At 36.0% G+C, this 11,363-nt stretch overlaps 1 protein-coding gene across 12 annotated transcripts in view; it reads left to right on the top strand.

Moving 5' to 3' along the window:
* The first annotated feature begins 9,882 nt into the window (after nt 1-9,882).
* The window catches only part of LOC129373211 (multiple PDZ domain protein), a 52,855-nt gene continuing 51,374 nt past the window's right edge, over nt 9,883-11,363 (top strand). For all 12 annotated transcript variants that reach the window (XM_055050988.1, XM_055050994.1, XM_055050999.1 and 9 more), the window contains exon 1: nt 9,883-9,973. The gene's annotated coding sequence lies outside the window, so the exon portion shown is untranslated. The remainder of the gene's footprint in view (nt 9,974-11,363) is intronic.

The raw sequence follows: 11,363 nt of genomic DNA, 5'->3' as shown, positions 1-11,363 counted from the left end.
CAATTCCAAGCCAAGTTTTTATGTGCAGTCAGCATCTAGGTCTTAATTTCGAGAAGGTGTTTTAAAAACAGCAAATAAGAGTTTGAGCAAATCAATATAACACCTTCAGGTTGTATAGGAGATTGTACCCAATTATCACTGGTTCACCCCAGGTTGAACCAGACTTTTCAGAGACCCAAAGAGAACCTAGGCCGGGCCAGGAATAAAACCCTGGACCTTCTTCCTTCAAGCCTCAAACCACTTTGATAATGAACTAATACAGGATTATATTGTCTTATTTCCTGTACACCATACAATAATGACAACAAAAAAAAATCTAAGAATGCAAGTAAAAATACAACTCTCATTTACCCCAATAAATATGTATGCAGAAAAACTTTCACATGTTGTCTTTTGTGTTTAATGTTTCAGACATGTATATGAAAATGTCAACATTATTACACAATTCAAGGTAAAACAAAAAGGGAACAGGAGCTGTTCGTTCCTCCACTTGCAGATTTTGGTGTCTGTTTCACCAACATTATTTCCTGTCCTTTGACAACAAGCCATGATTGCATGTAACATGCTAATGCTAAGCGTCCAGCTGCCGACACATTTGCTAAATACAGAGAGCTAAGCACCTGAGAAACTGTGATAATTGAACACTGCAACGTGATGCATGGCACCATAAAACCTCTGCACAGCCACTCGCCATGCTGTTGTAAGAGGCGCCTGCCAAAAAATAAAGCTGTTCAGGAAAATTAAGGCTTACGAGGACAGTTGTTGTGCACAGTGAATCCAATAATGTAGGAGCCATTTCCCATGTTTATTTATGCTAGCAAGCAGAGGAATTATCATCTCCACTGAGCTGACACTTACACATGCAGGGGTGCTTAGAGTGCCTAGACAACTCAGCATCCTCGACCATTTCTGAGCTGGATGTGTACCAATAAAAAAAAATAAAAAAAATATGTCACGACTAGGATTTAATATAATTGCAATATGAGAAGTATTTTCTGCTGTCTACTATTACACAGAGAACTCTGACAGTCGTTCATAGCCAATTCAAGATGCCTTCATATGTATTACTTCATATGTATTACTACATTTGTATTTGCTTATTTGTTTGATATTTTTGCCCCCAGTGGCCTTTATTCAACAGCAATTTGACAGTAAAACAGGTGGGTTAAAGGAGAAGAGCTACAACAATTGGCCTGTGACTGTGAAATTAACCCTGAGCAGCCATATGTAGACAGACAGAGACAGACTTGGCAACAGAAAAAAAGTTGGGTTCTTTTATTTGTTTCTTTTTTTTTTGACACTTTTGCTCTTTATTCATTTGTAGTTGCAAAGGAAGAAGAGCTGAGAGAGAAGGGGAAGACATGCAGTAAATGAGTCAGGTCTGGGAATTGAACCGTGGCGCATCTTCATATGCGCCACGGCATATTACCAATCAAGATAATATTTTCATATTTTCAATTATTAGAAAATATTTTATGCTGGAAATACACTTTTTATTTTCCATGCCATTATGACAAAATATTTCCAGTAAACTGTTGAGGTGATATGATTCAGTACACGTTAATTATCTTCATATTGATGGCAGCCGTATGTAAACAAGCGCTACATTGAACGGATTTTAATCTAACACCGTTATGTTTCCTATAATGTCTATTTCTGGATTTTGGAGATTCACAGTGTAACATTTTACATAAGGCACAAGCAAGCAAGAGTGACTATAGCTACAACAAAAGCATTTTTAAGTTCAGTTCAAAATCTGGGAGCCCAAACTAAACTTGTTTGGATATTATTGTGCCTAAAAGTTTTTGTTTTTAACTAGATGCACACTCATGGCCACCCACAGTCAGTGGGCTTGTTCCACAGCAGCCTACATCTCAGATTACATCAGCTACTGCAAAGTACAGCAAAGAAACACCTACAATTTCTCACCCACTGTGACCTAAATGCAAGGGCATATGGCAAATATGTTTTTACAAAATGCTCGTAATTACCTCACGTTGTAAAGACGGCTGCAAAAGTTGGTGAAGAAACCATAATGAGTCACCACCTCCAACTCAGTGGTCGTGATCGTTTGTGTGTCAGATTGTGGGAGTGTTTCTGCCTGTTGTTTCTTTTTCAGTTTAAACAAGATAATGGTTTCTTTCACATTATTCAGATTAAATTAGTCTAAATTAGAACATCTGACTATTTTAATAGTGAAGAGAAATTCTTCCATCAGAATATCATTGCCATCCTCACCAGCTTAGTTTGTCCTAATGATTAAATGTAAAATGATTGAGGCACAAAGTGAAAAAATGAAAGTACAAGGCAGCAAGTAAAAGTACAAAGTGTTTTTTCTCCCAGATGTAAAAATGAATCAGTAAAATCATTTGGTACATCAGCAGTATTAGTGTTAAGTATTGTAGTCTTCCATCCACATGTGTGCAAGAATACATGATCTTTTAATAACCACAAGATTAAAAAACTTACTGTGGCACACAGCAGAAGCTCTGCATAGATACACAGACAGAAGAAAGGAGAAAACCTGCCGCTTTGTGCTAAAACAGAGCCTCCAGAACAACTCTGCGTTTCAGAAAGCAACTCTACCAACTGCACATAGTTTTTCCATAAATTGCAAAAGCATTCACACTTATTAAAAAGTTTATTTACAAAAGGTTTGGTTTTGAGGCATTGTCATTGCATTTCAAGTTGTTTAAAAAAAGAAATGGAAGAAATTAAATTTGCAAAAGATTTAAGGAAGAACAAAAATTGAACTCATGCTTGACCATTTTTAGGAAATCTCGTTGGCTTGGGTCCAATCCGTATTGCTTATTAGCTGCACTACTGAGAAGCTAAAAGAATGGCGCAAAGACTTCTTCTCTGCTTCTGACTTGATCCCAGATAAATACTAGAACTCATTATGTATTTTTGTAAATTACATAAACAGTCCTTATTTCTAGAGAACTACCTTTGGTATTGGAACAACTGTTGCAGTCTAATATGAAAATTAAAAGACAAAAAAGGAATAAAAATAAGCTCATTTTCTGAACTTTCAATATACGTCATTTTTTGCATGTCAATTTACGCAAAATACATTTAAAATATAATGCTATGCCCAAACACTTCTAAAACACAAGATTGTTCATTTTTACTTTATTAATAACTTTAATCAGCTTTGACATTCTTTTTCTATCTTGATGTCTTCTTCTATCAAGACATCAGTCTCATTTTTATCTCAAGCATCCAGTATCCTGAGGTGAGTGATGTACAACATTAAGTAATGCCATTATTGGTTTCTTATAATTAGGTTGTGGTTGAGGAAGTTCTTGCATGTGTGCTTGATGTGTGCTGGCTGCAGTGCTGAATAGGCATCAGTTTTTTATGTTAAACTTGGGGTATTCTTTCTTATCCGGTAATCAAGCTACTTGTCAAAAGAGTAGGAAGGAAATGCTTAAGTGTTAATATGGCAGTATGTCTTTGTACACCACCACAACAATAGTGAGTACATATATGTAGACATATGTAAACAGCAAAAGCAGTTATACAGTCAAACAGATTTTGAAAATAATATGCTGTAGCAGTTTCATTTGTCTGAGTTCTCAGCCATTAAACTGGATGAGCACCAAAGGTTTTCTTGGCACTATTCAGTGTCCAGAAAATAGTTAGATAAAGAAAAAAAAATACTGTTAACTCCAACACAATTTGCATTATACAGTTCTCAAACCAACCTTATGGTCTAATAAAGCTCCCACACTGCTGCCTGAGTCTGATTAAAGTCCAGGAATCTGTTCTATCGCAACACACCTCAGCACAAGCCATCCAAAGTATGTTAACAGCTCCAATTAAATGCAGCAAAGTCTTTAATGAAAATATAAAGTACAATCTGCGTACCATTGGGTATGGCTGAGAGGCATGTTTCTAGCATCACAAGCGTAAATATGTCGCCCTGGCAAAACACTACTGAAATTTTAACTGCAATCATGGGCTCTGGTCAGAAGAGAGTAAAAGTGAACATTTTATTATCCTACACTCCTGCTGGCCTTGCATGAAAAAAAGGATGAATATGTAAAAGAACAAGTTATGCTCAATTGTAAATATGGTGGAGAATCAGCATTGTTACGGGTGAGTTTTTCAAACGCACTGGGGAGCTTGTTGATGTTCTTGACATCACAAACTCTTTCAAAGAATACTCTTTCAGAGTATTCTTTTTAAAGACCTGCTGGCGTCTGCCACAAAACGTCATTAAATCTTTAGAAACTGCAATTTTAAGTTTAAGATCAAATTGACACAAAAAAGGGATCCCCAGACACAAAGTCAACCTTCTTCCGTGGCCAACCAAACCCTCAAACCTCATTCCTTTAGTGATGACCCTCGATGTCTAGAGAGGTAAAGGATCTCTCTCACTAAAATGTTGCAAAATATGATAGAGGACTATGCACTTTCTAAAAAAAAGGGATTGATAAAAATATTAAAGCAGTCAGATGTATCACTACATAAAAAATCCGCCTACAAGCAAACACGTTTTCACAGTGATGACAAGTTGTGTTTTTTCCTTACTGTCACACAAGTAACATGGCAGTTACTTCCCCAGTAATTAACAGCACATCCACAAAACCACTACATAATTCATCATTATGTCTTGCTTTGACAATTTTCTGCAACACTCCCTAAGTAAAGACGATGTGAAAATGCTGACAGAATAAAATGTTAAAAGGTATCTTAAAAAGTAGCTTAAAAAGTTGATCCGGAGGCACACCAACCAACTTAGATCATTGCAACAAATTAAAAAGACAAAATAAATTAAAAGAAGGTTCTTTAGCATCACAAAGCAATTAAGTGTATGTTTGCATGAACGCTTAAAGACAAAATGTTCTTAAACGTCATCATATTAAGTATGTGATTACTAAGTCTGACATTTTTGTGTTGGATGGATGTGGAAATAAAAAGTTCACAAAGAGACAAAGCACAAAGACTACAACTAGAGTTGTCATCTTCAAAGGGAAATGCAAATGCTTGAGTTACCTGACAGGCCATGGTTTCTACACTATTCTTTCTGTACTGGACTACATCATTATTAAATGCATTAGCATAAAACCTACCTTTCTGCTAGTTTATCACACTTTAAGTATAAATGGCTTTCTGCAAAGGAGCACAGATGGAATATTTGAAAATGGGGACCGAGACAGAAATAATCAAGGCTGTCATTACAGAATGCCCAAGCTTATAAAGCCACATTGAAATCGAAATGAGTATTAAAAGTCTTTGCGATAACTCTCAAAATTTGTATCCGATCAATACCTCTTTTTGTGTATCTGTCCATTTTCTGCTTATCCAGTAGAAGGTGGGGAATCCTTTCCAGGCTAGAAGAGGCGCATCATCCTCTTAACAGGCTGTGGGTCTGACCCAGGGTCTCTTCCCATGTGAGGGACCTCGGAGACATCTTGATCGGATTCCCAAACCAGATCAATCACTCTTTTTGATGTGCAGGAGCAGTGGCTCTACTTCAAGTTCCTCCCAGATGGTTTAACTCCTAATCTTTACCTCTGAGGCTGAGCTCAGTGACCCAATAAAGGGTTTTCTATTCAGCATCACATCCTTTCCATCATGATCCATATGCTATGACCACAGGTGAGAGCTCACATTAATACTGATGAGGGTACAATCCATCCCAATCCATCTGTTTCCCTATTCTTCTATGACTCCTAAACACAACACCAAGGCACCTGATTTTCTTTCTTGATGTAAAGAAGGACCCTGGAGGAGGCATTTCATCTGTTTTCCTTTAAAATTAGTCAGTCCTTAGACTTTGAGTAGGTGACTCTCGCATTCAGTTACAAACTACTCCAGTGCGCAACATATTCTGCAAACAGCAATGATGAAACCCCCAGAAACTAGTTACTCTTCACTCTTGGACTAAAACTCTGAATATAACACTCCACAGATAAAGGAGTTTAATTATTTGTACAATTAAATAAAAGCTCCTGTGATTAATGTTTGAAAATGATTAAAGCAAAAATGTGTGTTTTAGTCCATAGTTTTCTGTGAAAAAATAAAAAGACAAAATAAAGACTGATGTTGTGAAAGAAACTGATGAATAATCTAGATAAATAGTTGAAAATCTGTATCCACAGGCTGTTTAATATTGCACTCTTTTCAGCTTATACATTATGTACAGTTTATCCATTCCAAATTCTTACAAGGAGATATTTGTGTGTGGAATTTTGAGGAAAGATATTTATTTAAAAGAATTTGGAATAAAGCTGTGCGGAAAAATGAACCCTTGAAAATACTTTCCGCTTGCACTGTTGTGTCGTCAACTTTGAATCTGTCTACATGACAGAATTCAATTTTATTTAATTTTTTAAAGTACCTTCAAACACTATTTGTTGTAAATTGGGTTTGTTAAAATGAACTGAATCAGTCAAAACTGAACAGTTCATCTTTCATCTGCTGCATGTGGGAAGTCTGGTGCAACATGACAAAGTCAGGGAGAGCTTCTGTAAAACAAAAGTGTCTCTCTTTGTGTACTTAAGGCACTAAAGACCTTTTTCTTTCTGTCTAACCTTGTTACTCACATCATCACCCCGGTCTTGGTCTATCTCAGGGGCAACAGGCTGTGACAGCTTGACTTGCTGTGCTTTCATTCAGAATATTTTTATTTTATTTTTCTCTACCAGTGTGTGGCGAGGCTTGACAACTTGGAGTATACATTGTCAAGTGCTGTATCTAAAAAAAAAATAAAAAACAAGGTTTGAAATATCAGTTTATGTAGCTTTTTAGCTGCATTTCCCATTTACCTCCATATCCTTCAAATGTAAGGCCATCTGTAGAAGGTCCATCTGTCGAATTGTCCTGGGTCACAAACAGGACAATTATTCACTGCAGAAAGCAAAAGAAAAGGAATCAACCTGGTGGGAATGATGTTATGGAAGCTTAACAGACATGTAAAAAAAATGCCTGCAAACCTCAAAGAAATTATTCAAATCCTCCTCACAACGATGTAAAAGATAGTTAAGACCATGTTCAAGATGACTTTTTCACTAAAAGTTTTTCCAAATCATATGCATTATTTTTTCTCACTAGTATTAAAAAGTTGGAATCCATTGTGTGTTTTGGTATTCACAAACCTGGCTTACAAAAACAAACAAACAAAAAAAACTTTCTAGGATAAGACCAAGAAAGAACAGATTCATATCTGTTCTTGAATTCCTTAGATTGGATCGTAATCTTTTACTTTTTTGAGATCTTCTAGTCATGTTGTCAGGGTACTGATAAGGTTATTCTTGAATTCTACAGTTCTGGAAGTAATCAAGCAAGAGAAATTAAACTTAACAAAAAATGTGAATTCATAATTTACCAGCAGGAGTCATTATGTTTTCCAACAGTACCAGATTTCCCATGATAAATGAAATCATAATTTGAAAACTGCTTTTTTTTTATTTACTAGGGCTATCTTTGATGTCAAAATTTGCTTAATCATATGAAACAAATAAGTGATAAAAAAGAAGAAATAAATCTGCAGGAGAGGGAGGTAAGTACTTTACCCTGCAATTTTGTTGGAAATAGAAGAGAGATTCACTTTTTCAGTAAAAGCAGAAAAATTTGTCATAAGTAAATTGCCCTGTCGTCATGTACAAGATGTAGTGTGTGCAAATACAATATTAAACAGCATAAGAATCACAACCTTTCATATCAAAAACAACAAAAGAAGATATTTCTTCATAAACAAAACTAATATTTACCTTTAGGAAGAGAGAGACCCAGTTAAAGTGATGCTCAATGAAATCATTCAACATTTTTTAAAGAATATACAGCCTCACCTCGCCTGCCGTGACTCGCTGTGCTTTCAAAATGTCTGGACTACACTCACTATAAGGAAAGCAACAGCCTGACATGGTGTGGAATATTAGCTTTAAAGTCCTAATTTCAGCTCTTGGATGTACGGAGGTCAGATATTGCGGAGTCATGGGTCGGTTAATAGCTCTCATAGTTCTTTCAAGTGAAAAGGATGGTAATGTTACAAAGACGTGAAATGAAGATGGTTGCAATAAATTGTCAGTAATGACACCCCATGCCAGATTAGCAATCAGCAACCTGTAGAAAAGCCTGGTACAGCTGCCAATTCTTATAGACTCAACACAAGTCCAATCACACTTCCTCACACAGCAACTCTTGATTATAATATAGTTGTCAAGCTAGAACATACAAATATGAGCTAATATTGCATGTTTGCTATTATGTTTACTCTAGTGGTTGTGCTAACAGATTTGACTATCATCTTGCACACTTGCTTTTCAGTAACACTTGATACAAAGACCCTTTTAATGCATCAAGGAATGTTATGAAAGAAACCTGACTTTGATGCCTTTTTAATATTTTCACACTGCTACAATCCAAGTCAAATACAGGGCAATATATATATATATTATATATATATATATATATATATATATATATATATATATATATATATATATATATATATATATATATATATATATATATATATATATATATATATATATATATATACATATACATATATATATATATATATATATATATATATATATATATATATATATATATATATATATATATATATATATATATATATATACACACACACACACACACACACACACACAAGTCTTTAATTAGCTTTTTTTTTAATGCAAAGCTTTTCAAGAAGTCTAGACAAATATCTGTTTTGTGAAGAATTAGAAGTCAAAAAATTTGCCTGCAGCACAATGTATGTCTATTTTTAGTCACGATTTCTATTTTAAAAAGGAACTCCAACATTCAGAGGCTTTTTAATTTGGAAAACAAATTTAATAAAAACGCAGTTTCAGAGAAACTGCGTTTTTATTGCTGAGAAAGGACAAAAGAAAGGAAAAAATCAGACAGGCAGGAATAACAACAACAACAAAAAAAAAAACACACCAAATGTTGAATTTGCATGGTACTTGCTGAAGACATAACCAGTTTTCCATTCTTATTTTGGTTGATACGTAATGTTTGCCTGAGTCTTTGCAAAGTGGCTGATTGTCAGAGTAACTGAAAAATTATAGGGTGGATAAGAGAGACGTAAAAAAAAAAAAAGATAATAGATATCGGCTCTCTGATGGCAGCTCGTATTCTTGGCCCTAGTTTATCTTCTCTTCAGTATTTTTTTTTTAACGATATATGAATAATAAAATTGAACAGATTACCAAATAATGTTTGAAAGTTTCAGTTGTTAACTTTGAAAAGATAATAAAAAATAACCACAAAGAGAGAGAGAGAGAGAGGTTAACTTTTAAATTGCAACAAACAGTTCAAGTGGTCAGATCATATCTGTGAAAGATATTTACAAATCTATAGTTTGATCAATAATTAAACATATAAACAGTCAAATTAAAAATATTATAGAAATAAAGTGATTTATACGTTTTAATTTTTTAAGCAAATTAGTTAAAGCTTTGGACGGAGCAGAATTCACATTTGTATCTGTCGGAAAGTATTTTCCATTTACTCATATTTTGTAATCTACCTGGTCTACATCAGTATAAAAACAAATGTAGCTATTGTCCAGAGCCTAACCTTAAAAGTGAAGACTTGGGGCAAGATGGGATCTTGAATATTAAAAAAAAAAAAAGGACAGTTTTATATCTTTGTTATGTGTAGTACCTTATTTAAACATGTTCGACATATGCTTACTTTATTCCTTAGTCATCCAAACAAATAGTTGTGTCTACAAATATGTAGTAAATAAGTTTGTTGTGTCAGATTCGTGGTAGCTCTGGTACCGGGAGCCAGGTCTGTTTGGCCCCAGAGCGCGTGAGGGCCGCCAGCAAGGGGCGCTTTTCAGCTCCAGCTGAACCGGTGGTGAAAATGTCCACAGAGAGGATCGAGTTACTCTACGCCCCATCTTTAAGCCCCGGTCAGTGCGCCGTTAGCCGCAGGACAACAGAGGAAGACTGGGAGTCTGGGAGAGAAACAGCTCTACACTCATGTAAGTGACTCGCTGAGGACCATTTTCGCTTCAGAAAACGTCCACAAATGTTTGGAGAATGATATTTGTAGCGAAATACACGTAACGCCTTTGTTCGTTGCAGTGTTAGCTAATTAGAAGGGAAATAATGGGACGTCTGTTGCCGCCGTTCACTGTCGGGAAAGGTCTGTTTTGACAAGTTAAAACCGGTTTTATGCTTTTGTTTCAAACGTAAAGCGTGCTACTTTGGCGTAAAATAGCGACCGCAACCGCTGTTCTGCCTCCAAATCCCCTGTACTATCAAACTTCTGCTCGGAAAGCCTGTTGCTTTTTCACTCCATGGAGAGATGGGGAGGAAGGAGCAGGAGGAGGAGTTGAAGAAAAGCGGATTGACCTAGACGAGTCTGTATTCAAAACACTAGCAAACATCGACTGGATTTACAAGCACTACTAACCAAATTAAGGCATGACGTACTCATAACCGTGACTTTTCCGTCTACTCTTTTCGCCATGGCGCGGCACAGCTCCCACCAGACCGTAGATGTTACATTTAGAGACATTTATCGCCTCCCCCCAAAACTCCTGACGTGTCTGTGGTTTAAGGCTCTGGCGTTTTAAAGTTAAAAGCTTTGTCAGACATTGGGTGAATCATTACAAGCCACCCCAAGGGTGAAGCATTTCCAGCTTTATTGGAGAAACACGGCTTCTCTGCTTGCAGTAAATGTCAACATTCTTTCACATGCTATTGAAAAAAAAAACTTTTTGTTTCATTATTGTTGTAAACACATGGCTGGGAGGTCAGAGTGCACAAAGATAGAAAAAAAAGTCAAAGAAATATACTGTGGAGAACAACCTACAGCTCTATATCTCACCTGCTATAGAGCTTGCAGTTATCTGGCCCCAGTTGCCTTTTTCTTGTGATGTGTCTCTGAGTCATGCCTTAACAAAGTCCTTTTGTTAAGTCTATTACAAGATACATTGCAGAAGAGTGGATTATCATCCTTTAAACGTTCTTACAATTTGTCACCATGCAAGCACAAACATCAATGCACAGTGGAGCTCTGGTATTGGTGGGAGCTGAGGAGCAACACTGCTCACCAAAAGCTAAAATCAGCTAGTAGAAAATGCCTACAACCGCTTAATTTAATAATTCATCGCTAAATATACATTAAATATGCATTAATATGCACAATGGAAACTGCGTTAGAAGCTAACATCTACAGTCTTCTGTTGTTGGTAGTACAGCTAGTCAGTCCTAAGGAAAATAAATGGCACTCCTAGATTGGCTGCTTTGCAAATGCCAGTCTGCAGTGTGTCAGATAGCGTTGCTCCCAGGTATTTTAGTTTCCAAAGCTGTATTCCATTCAGAATATTTGACTACATGAATAATTAGGAGTCACATTGCACAGAA

Source organism: Poeciliopsis prolifica, unplaced genomic scaffold (assembly GCF_027474105.1).
Source record: "Poeciliopsis prolifica strain line A6 unplaced genomic scaffold, Auburn_PproV2 SCAFFOLD032, whole genome shotgun sequence".
In the NCBI taxonomy this organism is placed as follows: domain Eukaryota; kingdom Metazoa; phylum Chordata; class Actinopteri; order Cyprinodontiformes; family Poeciliidae; genus Poeciliopsis; species Poeciliopsis prolifica.
The sequence above is the reverse complement of the archived record's forward strand: the minus strand, read 5'-3'. Positions and strand labels throughout refer to the sequence as shown.